Here is a 14,568-nt window from a genome sequence, read left to right as displayed (position 1 = left end):
GCAGTCCGATGAGCAAGGGCTCCCAGGCCTAATGAGGCACCATATAGGCTTTATAAGAACGCACCATATGTCTTGCAGTTTTTCTGGAGGCTCATGAGGGTAGTGTGGCAGAGGTGAATAATATCCAATATGTGGCGAAGGGTTGTCAGTGTCCCGATTCTAAAAGAAAATGATGTAGAAAACATCAGTCATTTTCGACCAGTATGCCTTCTGAACATCGAGGGGAAAAATTTCTTCACTGTAATAGCACAGAGGCTGGCCAGCTACTTGTAAAGAAATAAGTACATTGATACATCTGTACAGAAAGCAGAAAATTCCAGGATACCCTCGGTGTTTGGAACATAGAAGCATGATATGGCACCAGATCCAAGCAGGTTGGAAGGACAATAGAGATCTTTATATGAGCTTCCTGGAACTCACCAATGTATTTAGCTCAATTCCCCATGCACTCCTCTGGGAAGCATTTGACTTCTTCCAGATACCAGAGCCCATCACAACACTGGTGAAGTTGTACTTTCAAGACCTGCAACTGTGCTTCACAACAGCAGATTTTTACTACAACATGGCAGAGACTGGAAGTAGGCATTATGGCAGGTTGCACTATATCACCCCTAGCCTTCACAATGGCCATGGAGGTCATTATCAGGGCTTCAAGATGGGTGGTAGTAGTGAAACGACAAGTGCTGGACTTCTCCCTATTAGGCTGTACGTGGATGATATAACAACACTGACCACTACTGTAGCATGCACCGAGCGGCTACTTGGAAAGCTGCAGGAGAACATCAAGTGGGCCAGAATGAAAATCAGACCCAGCAAGTCACAAAGCATCTCCATAGTCAAGGGAACGCTGAAAGGCAAAGTTCTTCATCGGTGATGACCCAATTCCAACAGTGTCTGAACAGCCTGTCAAAAGCCTTGGTAGATGGTACAACATAATCCTCACAGACAAGGAGCAGGTGTAGTAACTAAAGCAACACATTGCCAATGGCCTGGATTTCATTGGCAAGACCATGCTGCCTGGAAAACTGAAGTTCTGGTGCTTACAGTTTGGACTCCTACCCCGGATGATGCAGCCACTCACTATCTATGAGATACCACTAACAACCATGAAGAAGCTCAAGTGAACCATCATGCCGTTTGTTAAGAAGTGGCTCAGTGTCCTAAGGTGTATCAGTGACATCAGTCTGTTTGGTAAAGGAGTCCTTGGCCTTACAGAGGAATTCAAATCTTCTAAGGTGCATCTACAGATGACACTCAAGGACTCTTATGACAAGACCATCAGTAGCGCTGCATGGACCTTATCAACTGGGCAGAAATGGAACCTCGCTAATGCAGCAAGCAACAGCAGCCCTTAGGCTTAGAGGCATTGTGGGGCAAGTCTAACAGGGCAGAGGTGGCTTTGGTCTGGCACAAGGCCACAATTCCAGGGTGAAGGAAGATGGTTGTTGAGGAAGTACAGTGATACAAAGAGTCAGACAGAAGAGCAAAAGCTGTCTCCCTGGCTAAGCAGGGGCAATGGTTGTGGTGGGAAAGCACGACGAGGAGGAAAATCAACTGGAAGGACATATGGGAGATGGAAGCAAGCAGATTTAGCTTTCTCATCAGAACTACATAGTATGTGCTTCCCTCTCAAAAAACCTCCACCAGAACCCAACTTCAACCCTGTGCCCAATTCCCAATTCCGGCAGCCCTCAAGCATATCCTGGCAAGCTGCAAAACCAGCCTCATACAAGGCAGATGCATGTGGTGTCCTAACCAGGTCCTGAAGAGTCTGGCAGCGGCAATCAAGATCAAGAGGATAGCAACCAACTCCTCCCTCCCCCCCCCACAGCGACTAACACTCTAATACTACCAGCATTCGTTTGGGAGGGAGAGAAAAGACCAACTAATCTCCCTCCTAAGCTAGAAACAAGATAGATGAACATGGCCCGTGATTGGAAAATGCTGGTGGATGTCAATAAACAAATCACCTTTCAACTGGACATTGCTACGATCAATCTTAGGCCAGTCTTGGTTCTCTGGTCCAATTCATTACAGATGAAACTCACAGTCTGGTGGGAGGAATCAGTGGCTGAAGCATATGAGTGCAAGAGGTTACGCTATGCAGATCTTACCGCTGAAGCTCAGTGACGGGGCTGGAAAATCAATGTTTGTCCTGTGGAAGTGGGTTGTAGGGTATTTATAGCCACACTCGCCATCAACTTACTGAAGGAGCTAGGGATCCATGGTTGGACTCTACTGCAAACCATCAGAGGCAGTAGAAATAAGAAGTCAATAGCTTTGGATCAAGCAAAAAGATTTCTCCTAGGCTCCAAGATATCATCAAAAGAGTGGGAGGACACAACAGGGGTTGGGTGGGGGGGTGACCCTGGGATATCAGAAGTCATCGTCAAGCCCTCCAGAGATGTAGTGGGCTAGTCGAGGAAGGAGGGTGCCGATTTGAAAACCCCTGCGTGTCAGCCTTATGCCACTCTCAAAATCAAAACAGCATCAAGCAAGTGCTCATGACTGTTGGCACAAGGGATATTAATATCTTATACCATGATTTTTGATTTCAATTTTGATATCTTTAATAACAATTTGGTATGACAACTGCTCTGACCAAGTTCGCATAAAGTTGTGAGCATTCACGACTTGATGAAAAAAATACAGTTATTATAAGCAGGCGTGATAGCACCTCTACCTCCTCAGAAGGCTAAGGAAATTTAACTTGTTCCTGATGACCCTCACCATTTTTTAAAAATTGGTGCACCATAGAAAATATCCTAACAAGATGCATCACAGCTTGGTACAGCAACTGCTCTGCCCAAGACCACAAAAAGCCACAGAGAGATATGGACACAGCTCAGTCCTGCATGAAAACCAGCCTACCCTCCATTTTCTCAGTCAGCACTTTTTGCTGCCTGGGAAAGCAGCCAAAATAATCAAAGACCCCAACCACCATGGACATTCTTTCTTCTCCACCCCTGAACGCGTGTATCAGCAGGCTCAAAGATAGCTTATACTCCACTGTTGGTAATTGGTAACTAGCTTATTATCATCATATGTACCAAGTTACGGTGAAAAAGACTGTATACCATCCAGACAGATCATTCCATAAATCACACTGGGGTAACACAAAAACAGATGTCAGGGGTAAGTTTTTTATGCAGAGAGTGGTGAGTGCGTGGAATGGGCTGCCAGTGGCAGCAGTGGAGGCAGAAATGATAGGGTCTTTTACGAGACTCCTGGATGGCTACATGGAGCTTAGAAAAATAAATGGCTATGTGTAAAGCCTAGGTAGTTCTAAGGTAGGGACATGTTCGGTACAGCTTTGTGGGCCAAAGGGCCTGTATTGTGCTGTAGGTTTTCAATGTTTCTATGAAAACAAAACAAAACAATGTAAAACAATGTAGCAGTACATTGCAATGCATAATAATAAAACTATGAATTACAATAAGAAGTGTATATATACAGTCCTTTGCAAATGTCTTAGGCACATGTATATAGCTAGGGTACCTAAGACTTTTGCACAGTACTGTAGTAACTTAATGTATTGCTGCCACAAAAAAAACAGATTTCATGTCATACAGTATGAGTGATGATAAACCTGATTCTGATATGGGTCTCTATTGTGGGCTGAGAGTAGGAAGGGGACAGTAGAGGGGAGGGAGCAGGAAACACCAGAGAGACATTCTATAATGATTAATAAAACAAATTGTTTGAAATTAAATTACTTTGCCTGGTGTCTCAGGGCTGGGTGTGTCTGCATCTGCGTCACTCCCTCCCAATCCCTGGCACTCCTCTGCCACCTGTCCCACAAGGCTCCACACTCATCATTCCCAACATCCTTTGCTCCCTCCAGATTTGCAAATTTGCTCTCCACTCCACATTGACAAATACAGTACTGTGCAAAAGTCTTGGCCGTCCTAGCTATATATATATATATGTGCCTAAGACTTTTTGCACTGTACTCTATATTTGTATATACAAAATTAGTGCAAAAGAGAGGGGGGAAAATGAGGTAGTGTTCATGGGATCATTGTTCATTAAGAAATCTGATAGTGGAGGGAAAAAAGCTGTTCCTGAAACACTGAGTTTGTGTCTTCAGGCTCCTGAAACAACTCCTTGATAGTAGCAATGAGAAACGGGCATGTTCTGCGTTATGTGAGTTCTTACTAATGGATGCCAACTTGTTGAGGGATCATCTTCTGAAAGTGTCCTCAGTGCGGGGGAGGTTATTGCCCAATATGCATCTTATTTTGATCCTGTGCAGTGGCCCCTCCATACCAGATGGTGATTGATCTGGTTAGGATGCTCTCCTCAGTTTGTGAGTGTCTTTGGTGACATACCAATTCTCTTCAAACTCCTTATGAAATATAGTCGCTATCATGCCTTCTTGGTATTTGCATCCATATGTTGGACCCAGAATAGATCCTCAGAGATGGTGACACCCAGGAACTTGAAACTGCTCACCCTTTCCACTTTTGATACTGTGGTGAGAACTGGTGTGTGTCCCCTTGACTTCCCCTTCCTGAAGTCCACACTAAATTCCTTGGTTTTACTGACATTGAGCACAATGTTGTTGTTGCGACACCACTCAACCATATCTATCTCACTTCTGTTCACCTCCTCCTCACCATCTGAAATTCTGCCAACAGTAGTTGTGTCGTCAACAAATTTATCGATGGCTTTTGAGCTGTATCTAGCCACACAATCATGTGTCAAGAGAGAGCAGAGCAGTGGACTAAGTACACATCCTTATGGTGCACCAGTTTTGATGTCGGTGAGAAGCTGTTATTTCTGGTCCACACAGACCGTAGTCTTCCAGTGTGGAAGTCTGGGATCCAGTTACAGAAGGAGGTTTAGAAGTTCAGGTATTTGAGCTTGTTGATCAGAACTGGGGGTATGATTGTCTCGAACACTGAACTGTAGATAAAAAAAAACAGCAGCCTGACATATGCAAGTATTACTATTGTCCAAGGCCGAGTGGAGAGCTAGTGAGACTGCTTCCGCTGTAGACCTATTGTGGCGTTAGGCAAAAAGGAGCGGGTATTGGTCCTTGCCTAGGCAGGAGTTGATTCTGCCCATGACCAAACCTCTCAAAGCACTTCATCACAGTAAGCATGAGTGCCACTGAGTGATGGTTGCTAAGGCAGCTCACCCTGCTCTTCTTGGGCACTGGTATGATTGCCGCCCTTTTGAAACAGGCGGGATCCTCAGACTGCAGCAATGAGAGATTGAAAGTGTCCTGTCAGTTGGTTAGCACAGGTTTTCAGAGCCCTACCAGCTACACCATCAGAGCCTGACACCTTGTGAGAGTTCAGCCTCTTGAAAGATGTTTTAACATTGGCCTGAGAGATCAAGAGTTCATCTTTATCATGTCATCAGAATCCTGAAAGGACTTCTAAAGATGAATTCTCAATCTCCTAATGTACCTCAAGGTAGCCATTGAACTTATTTGTTTACCTTTACAGGGCTCTGTAGTTGCACACTATATTTTATATTTCTTTTTATCACTCTAATGCACTTAGTACGGCAGGATCTACCTGATGGCACACGAAAGCTTTTCACATGTGACAGTAATAAACTAATACCAAAAGAAGACATCACCAGACTGGAGCAACTGTCTGGAATTTTGTGATCACCTTTCAAGATTGAACTTGTAACCTTCTTCCTTAGAGGCACAAGTTTCTCTGTCATAGGAAAGCTGCAGCCTTCATCAGAGAGCCCCACCACACAGGCCAAGCTCTCTTCTCACTGCTGCCATCAGGAAGAAGGTACAAAACCCTCAGGACTCATACCACCAGTTTCAAGGACAGTTAATATCCTCAACCATCAGGGTTAAAAAAAAGGGAATAACTACACTCACTTGCCCCATCATTGAAATCTCACTTTAAGGGCCCTCTATCTCAATATCTCACACTGGTGTTATTTATTACTATTTATTTATATTTGTATTTGCATAGTTTGTTGCCTTCTGCACCCTGGTTGATCTTTCACTGAGCCTGTTATAGTTACCAGTCTATAGATTTGCTGAGTATGCCCACAAGAAAATGAACCTCAGTGTTGTATATGGTGACAGATATGTACTTTGATAATAACATTTACTTTGAACTTTGTCTCTCTGCTAGGACATTAATATGTGAGGAAGAGCTGTTTTCCTTGTACTGATTCCTACAGAAGATCACTGTACTCTGACCTAAAAATAAGCCATTCAACACTATGTTTTCCTTCCCTTACCCATTTCTGTAGCCATGCTGCCATTGTGCTTTTAAACCTCTGGGCTTTATTTTTTTCTAATCAGCCCTCTCATGATACTTTGCCTCGTACAGTTTGTAAACCCACAAACACAACGCCAATCACTATAAAATGGCATCTTAATTTAGCAAGTAGATAAGTTACTGGATTCATAATCCAAAGGTCTGCTGCAGATCTAGACATTCAACACATGGAGAATTTAAGTTTCATTGATTATGTTCTCTGGAATCAAAAATAATGCAGTTATAAGTACGGATTTGGAAACTACCAGAATTTTATAACATTCCAAACAAATACAAAACATTCACACATCTAAATAAGTGACAAATTTAATGTTTTAGGTTGAAGGCCCTGAAACCCTTTTTATTTTAATTACTATTTACTATTATAAAATCCTGTACCAGTAACCCCACCGCCTATGTTGTCAAGAAAAAAGTTAATCAGACATGTTATTAAACAAATTTATCCCTTTTTTTAAGTCTGATTTTTATCTCCAAAAATTCCCCGCATTAAAGGTGTTCTGATTAGTTGATGGTTTCTGGATGTAAGCTTCTCTTTAAAATAAAAATAAGAAAAGTGATATTTGCAATCATCTACATCCTAAAGAGAATTGAAAATGTGTCTGGAGCCTCCACAATTTTTGTCCTCTCAGTAACTTCGCCAGGACCAAGTAACTTTTACTTTGAGGACTGTCAACTGTTTTCAGTAAATGAAAATAAAAATAAACTCAAACATCATGAAATCTGCAGATGCTGGAAATCCAAAGCAACACACACAAAATGCTGGGGGAACTCAGCGGGTCAGGCATCGTCTATGGAAAAGAGTAAACAGTCAACATTTCAGGCCCAGATCCTTCATCAGCACTTAAAATGAACCAGAAAATACTAGAAATCTGAAATAAAAAGAGAAAATGTTGGGAAACTTCAGCAGATCAGGAAATATCTGTGCAAGGAGAGTTAATTTTTCATTGGAACTGAAGAAGAGAGTAATTAGTTTAGCTAGCAGAGGAGATTGGGATTGGCATTGGATGGAACAAAAGAATACCTACTGTAGGGTGAGATAATGTAGCAATTAAATGGGTGGGTAAATTTCTTTGTCTGTGCAATATTTTAATAACGTTGAGAAGTCTAGCTGATGTTGTGTGATCTAGCCTACTGGGACATGCTTAGCAAGCCAGGATAAACAAATAAAAGAAAAAAGGGAAAAGTGCAAAAGCAACTTTAAAAAAAACAGAAATAACAAGTTATCCAAAGCTGGAGAACTGACTGCATTAAGTGTATTGTTTTCATATTTAACCCATACTATCTCTGTTAATGCATTAGGATTGCCTCCTCTGGTGAAGTCCAACACACAACATTCATTTGGTACTTCAGCCTCCATAAAAAACAACCTTTTTGCTCCCTAATTAGCCCCATCCTTCCTTTGATTACTAACTTACTATTCATATATTTCTGTCATTTATCTATGGAAAGAAATAAACAGTCCACATTTCAGGCTGAGAAGGGTCCAAAATGTTTATTCCTCCCTATAGCTGCTGCCTGACCTGCTGAGTTCCTTCAGCATTTAATGTGTGTTGCTCAGGAGTTTCAGCATCTGAAGAATCTCTTATTTGCTGTCATTTATCACAGCTTTTATTAAGCCTGCACTGTTTAGGGTAACACTATGCTAAATCACTGCATGACTTTGTGACACATTTGTATTCAGAACATATTGAAAGGCACTGTGGAGACACAGTAATCTTCTAGTAAACAAAAATCAACATCAATGTGCTTAACCAGATCCAGGATCCATGCAACTAGTTGTTCTTAAATAAAGAAAATTCCCAAAATAATGAAACATTTTCAAAAATTCTATCTGAAAAGTTATTGATATATAACTCATCTCAGATTCTATTGGTCTGTAACTTAAACCCATCTGCACCATTTTTCTGGTGCAAATAGACACCCTGAGCACCAGAATGACACAAAGGGTCCTGAAAGTGCTTCCAATTGGAAAGGTGTTATCAATTACACTGAAAAGATTATGTCTGAAGCTGACATTTGCTGTTTTACATATGTAGTATTGCCCATGAGGCATTGTGCCTTGTAGTCACTTACTAGAATTGCCAAGTTTCCTCAGTGCTCCAAAAAAAATTAAACTCACTCAAAGTTTAATTCTCTGCCACATTCATCTTACTGGTTATTCCTGTGTTTATTGACCTAAACTGGTTCCAGATTTCCTAGCATCTCAAATTCCGAATTCTAATCCTTGTATTCACATCCCTTGAACTTTGTCCCTGTTCAGCATCCCTCCAGACCACATATACTTGCAGTGGTTCTGATATCAGTAACTGTGAAATTAAGTAAATGCAACCCACCCTATAGTATGAATTTTAGGACACGGCTATTTTTTCTTTTATGATGTCCAATCTTGTGTTGTTTTCTCTGGGGTGGCGGAGGCTGAGGGGAGATCTGATAGAGGTTTAAATTCAAAGTTCAACAGGTACATTTAATGTCAGAGAAATATATACAATATACATGCTGAAATTATTTTTCTTTGCAAACATCCACAAGAGCAGAGTGCCCCAAAGAATGAATGACAGTTAAATGTTAGAACCCCAACCCCCTCCCACACATAAGCAACAACAATGACCCTCCCCTCCCCACCATCAAAAAAGCATCGACACCCCCAACCAAGCACTCAAGCACGCAGCAAAGCATCAATAAAGACACAGAATTGCAGTACCCCAAAGACTACTTGTTCACCCAGTAATTTGACATACCACAGGCTCTCTCTGTCTCTCCCTAATAAGAGAAAAAGAAATGTCCCCATTTCACAGCGAGAGGGGAAACAAAGCAACTTGCTGATTTATGGTGTTAAAAGTCTGTTGCGTCACTTTTTCCGAGCTCTGTGCTCAAAGAACTCGGGTCTCTGGGCACACAGCCAGCAGCCAGCTTGCTGCTTACGATCTTCCGTCTCCCACGACACATCAGGCAGCAGCACTGGCCTTGAATCTGCCTGCCTCTACAGCAACGAAAATACGGCACCCTGAAGGTGTATTAGTCTTCCAGGCCGCATCCTTGGCATATTGAAAAGCGACCAGTCGTGAGGCCCCGAGAGTGGGTCCCATTTCTGCAAAGAACCAAAGTCAGTATGTAACTGCAGGTCAGGGTCTTCCAAACAACCTTGAAAGGGAAAAAAAGAGATATTAAAGATAGAAATAAGGCCGTTTCTGAAGAATCAAATAGAAGAGCACCGTTAGGAAATTTATTATCAAAGTACATATATGTCACCATATAGAACATCAAGATTAATTTTGTTGTGAGCGTACTCAATAAATCCAATAGCCATAATAGAATCAATGGAAGACCCCATCCTACAGGGTGGACGAAGAACCAGTGTGCAAAAGACAACAAACCGTGCAAATACAAAAGAAAAACATGGAAGGTCAAAGCTCAAAGTAAATTTATTATCAAAGTATATATATGTCACCATATAGAACATTAAGATTCATTTTGTTGTGGGCATATGCAATAAATTCGATAACCATAATTGAATCAATGAAAGACTGCACCAACTGGGCAGACAATCAGTATGTAAAAGGCAAGAAACTGTGCAAATATAATAGAAAATAAATAGAAATAATAATAACAAATAAATATCTACAACATGAGATGAAAAGTCCTTGAAAGTAAGTCCGAAGGTTGAGGGGACAGTTCAGTGATGGGCAAATAAAGTTGAGTGAGGTTATCCCCTCTGGTCAAGAGCCTGATGGTTGAAGGGTAATAACTGTTCCTGAACCTGGTGGTGTAAGTGCTGAGGCTCCTCTATGTACTTCCTGATGGCAGCAATAAGAAGGGAGCTGGATGATGGGGGTTCCTTGATGATGGATGCTGCTTTCTCGTGACACCACTCCATTTAGGTGTGCTCAATGATGCAGAGGGCATACACTTAAGTTGAGAGGGGGAATATGCTGTTGGGGGTGATGGTAGATGGTAGAGGGTGATGGTACTTTTAAGAGTCATTTAGATAGGCACTTGAATGTGAGGAAAATGGAGGGATATCAATATTGTGTAGGCAGAAAGGATTAGCTCAGTTAGCCGTTTGATTACTAATTTCATTGGTTTTGCGCAACATCGGGGCTGAAGGGCCTGTTCCTGTGTTGTATTGTTCAATGTTCTATGCCCTTTGGAAACATTGATATTATATTTGCTGAACTACTGGAAGACAATGATGCATTAATTGATTGATAATCTGGCTTTAATTACTAAATAATATCAAAGGACACTAGAAAACTCTATAGTTATTATCTTCACAAAAAAAGAGTCAAGAGTAATAACACATTTCAAAATGATCATTGAAAATTTTCTACCTCAACTCCACTTCCTTGGTCTAGTTTTTCATTGATTCTGTTGTGTTTCTTTGTATCTACCACAAATGCCTGCAAGAAAATGAATCTCAGGGGAGTATATGCTGATAAAAATGTACTTTGATAATAAATTGACTTTGAACTTTCCTATTCTGATGACTCTTGTTTATCCTTGAAGCATGCATCTCTGATTTGCATTTGTTCAGTGACTGTGCAATCAGAATCCATTAGTACAGCTATTCCACAGATTCAAAACACTCTCTTATCAGCTGTGAATGGCTGTCTCCTTAACTGAACACTGGGTTCTAACCTATGCAGTGAGCATAAAGTCTGATTCCCATGCAAGTCTTAAACAAAAGCAACTTGTATTTATATTGCACCTTAACACAGTAAAACTTCTGACACAGAAACAATATTAAACAAAATTGGTTGCCAAACCACAAAGGAATATTAGTCAAGGTATAAATTACTTGGTCAGCAGTATTGGTTAAAATTTTATCTTAAAGGATAATAAAGAGAAGGAGAGGTTAACGCAACAAGTCACAAAATTTAGGACACGAGAGATACTGCAGATGCTGAAAATCTAGAGGAACACACACAAGATGCAAGAACAACTCAGCAGGTCAAGCAGCATCTATGAGGAAGAATAAATGGTCAACATTTCAGGCCGAGACCTTTTATCAGTCCTGATGAAGGGTCTAGGCCTGAAACGTCAACTGTTTATTCCTATCCATAAATGCCGTCCAACTTACTAGGTTTTTCCAGCATTTTGTGTGTGTTACAAAATGTAGAACTGGGATAGTTGAAGGTACAACAACAAATAATGAAATACTGTAAAATGCAATTGCACTAAAGGTCATCATTGGAGAAATCCAAATATCTTGGCAGGTTACATGTTGTTGAAAATTAAAAAGAATGCAGGACAAGACTTTGCCATGATTCAAACACAATAAGGAGAATTAAAATTGGAACAGTTGTTGGTCTGAGTCCAAATGTAGTAAAGAATCTGCCTAAACACTCATTAGACAGTAGCAGAAACTGAAGGTCAATTTTAACAATTTGAAACTGTCATTGGCAGATCAGAGATATTTGAAATGCAGTTTGTAAACTTAATAATTTGTTATTCACTGTGGAAGACACTAGCAGTATGGTGGAAGTTCCCGGTGTCAGGGGGCATGAAGTGTGTGAAGTTACCATAACTAGAGAGAAGGTTCTTGGGAAAATTAAATGTCTAAAGGTGGGTAAGTCACCTGGAACAGATGGTACACACCCTAGAGTTCCAAAAGAGGTGGTTGAAGAGATTGTGGAGGAATTAGTAATTATCTTTCAAGAATCACTAGATTATCAAAAGTTCCAGAAGACTGGAAAATGCAAATATCACTCCACTCTTCAAGAAGGGGGAGAGGCAGAAGAAAGGAAACTATAGGCCAGTTAGTCTGACCTCACTGGCTGGGAAGAGGTTGGAGTCGATTATTAAGGATGAGGTGTCAGGGTACTTGGAGGTACGTGATAAAGTCGGCCATCGTCAGCATGGAAAATCTTCCCTGACAAATCTGTTGGAATTCTTTGAAGTACAGTAGTAACAAGCAGGATAGATAAAGGAGAATCAGTTGATGGTGTCTATTTGGATTTTAGGAAGGTCTTTGACAAGGTGCCACATGTGAGCACATGGTATTACAGGAAAGGTTCCAGCAGGAATAAAGCAGTGGCTGATTGGCAGGAGGCAAAGAGTAGGAATAAAGGGAGACTTTACTAACTTGCTGCTGGCGACTATTGCTGTTCCACAGGGGTCTGTGTTGGGACTGATTCTTTTTTCATTATGTGTCAATGATTTGCATGGTGGAATTGATGGCTTTGTTGTGAAGTGAGGAAGTAGAGAGGCTACAGAAGGACTGGGACAGATGAGGAGAATGGGCAAAGAAATGGCAGACAGAATACAATCGTGAAATTTATGGTCATGCACTTTGGTAGAAGAAATAGAAGAGTTGACTATTTTCTAAGTGGAGAGAAAGTACAAATAACTGAGGTACAAAGGGACTTGGGAGTCCTTGTGCAGGATTCCCTAAAGGTTAATTTGGAGGTTGAGTCTGTGGTGAGGAAAGCAATTGCAGTGTTAGCTTTCATTTCAAGACAACTAGAATATAAAGGTAGGGATGTAATGTTGAGACTTTTTAAAGCACTGGTGAAGCCTCACATGGAGTATTGTGAACAGTTTTAGGCCCTTTATCTTAGAAAGGATGTGCTGAAACTGGAGAGGGTTCAAAGGAGGTTCATAAAAATGATTCCAGGATTGAAAAGCTTGTCATGTGAAGACTGTTTGATGGCTCTGGGCCTGTATTTGTTGGAATTCAGAAGAATGAGGCTTGACCTCATTGAAACCTATCACATGGTGAAAGGCCTTGATAGAGGGGATGTGGTGAGGATGTTTCCTATGGTGGGAAAGTCTAACAGCAGAGGAAACAGTCTCAGAATAGAGAGGCATCCTTTTAGAACAAAGATAAGGAGGAATTTCTTTAGACAGAGAGTGATGAATCTGTGGTATTCTTTGCCACAGGCAGCTCTGGGGCTAAGTCTTTATGTATATTTAAAGTAGAGGTTGATAGATTCTTGATTGGTCAGGGCATGAAGGAATATGCGGAGAAGGCCGGAGATTGGGGCTGAGAGGAAAATTGGATCAGCTATGATGAAATGGCAGAGCAGCCTCAATGGGCAAAATGGCCTAATTCTATGGTCTTATGGTCATGGTTAGGTTGATCATCTTTTCCATGTGTCTCACACAAGCCTATTGTTGTAGAGAAAGGGCCCAAAGCATTGTTGAGGATCCCCACCATCCATCCCACAATCTCTTCTGATCTACCGTCAGAGCGGAGGTACAGAAGCATCTGGATTAGGATTGCCAAGCTTGTGAATACCCTGCCATCACTAAGGTTACTAGGACAGTGAGCTGTTTACTGTTTACCTGTGCTGTTAATCACCGAGAAGATCATGTGCTCTCCTTCTCCCCTATTTGTGTCATTTACCGAGAGCATTGAAGACAAAAGGCCCAAAACTTTGTTGAGGATCCCTACACGCGTACACCAATTTTTTTGACCCACTACCATCAGAAAGAAGGTACAGAAATATCAGGACTAGGACTGCCCCGGGCTGTGAGACTAATGAATAGCCTGCCACCACTGAGGTCTTGTCACAAGGAGAGTGAGCTGTTTACTCTTTACCTGTTCTGCATTCTTTATGTGCATTTTTAGTTCTATGAATTATATTTATATAACTTATTTGTGGTGATATTTTGTTTTATGTGCTGTGTGTGATATATTCATTGTTGTGTACCACTGTCTGGAGGAACATTGTTTCATTTGGTTGTATATATGTACATTCAAATGACAAACTTGAACTTACAGTATGCAAATTCGTATTTTAGCAGTAACATAATATTTCTGCAATCTCTATCATATAGAATCTGTGATACAGATGATTATTTATAGAGTCATAGAAAAGTACAGCACAGAAATGTACACTCTAGTCCATGCCAAATCATTTAATCTGCATTTTCCCATTTACCTGCACTAGGACCATAGTTCTTACTCCTACCATCCATGTACTTATCCAAACTTCTTTTTAAACATTGAAATCGAGCTTACATGCACCACTTGCACTGCCAGCTCATTCCCAACTCTCACAACCCTCTGAATGAAGAAGTTTGCCCTCGTATTCCCCTTAAACTTTTCACCTTTCACCCTTACCCCATGACCTTTGATTTCAGTCCCATCTATCATCCATGGAAAAAGCCTGCTTGCATTTACCTTATCTATACCCCACATAATTTTGTGAATTACGATAAGTCATTTTGTAAATGGAAGAACTTTTAAAATTATTCCAAGTAAATTATATGTTATATATTATTTTCCATTTTATTCAGAGGCACCAAGATTTCTTGAAACAGTTCAATACAAATGCAAAATCACTCAATGTTACACTGCTGT

The sequence above is a fragment of the Hypanus sabinus genome, chromosome 9, assembly GCF_030144855.1.
Source record: "Hypanus sabinus isolate sHypSab1 chromosome 9, sHypSab1.hap1, whole genome shotgun sequence".
Classification (NCBI taxonomy): Eukaryota; Metazoa; Chordata; class Chondrichthyes; order Myliobatiformes; family Dasyatidae; genus Hypanus; species Hypanus sabinus.
This window is presented reverse-complemented; position numbering follows the sequence as displayed.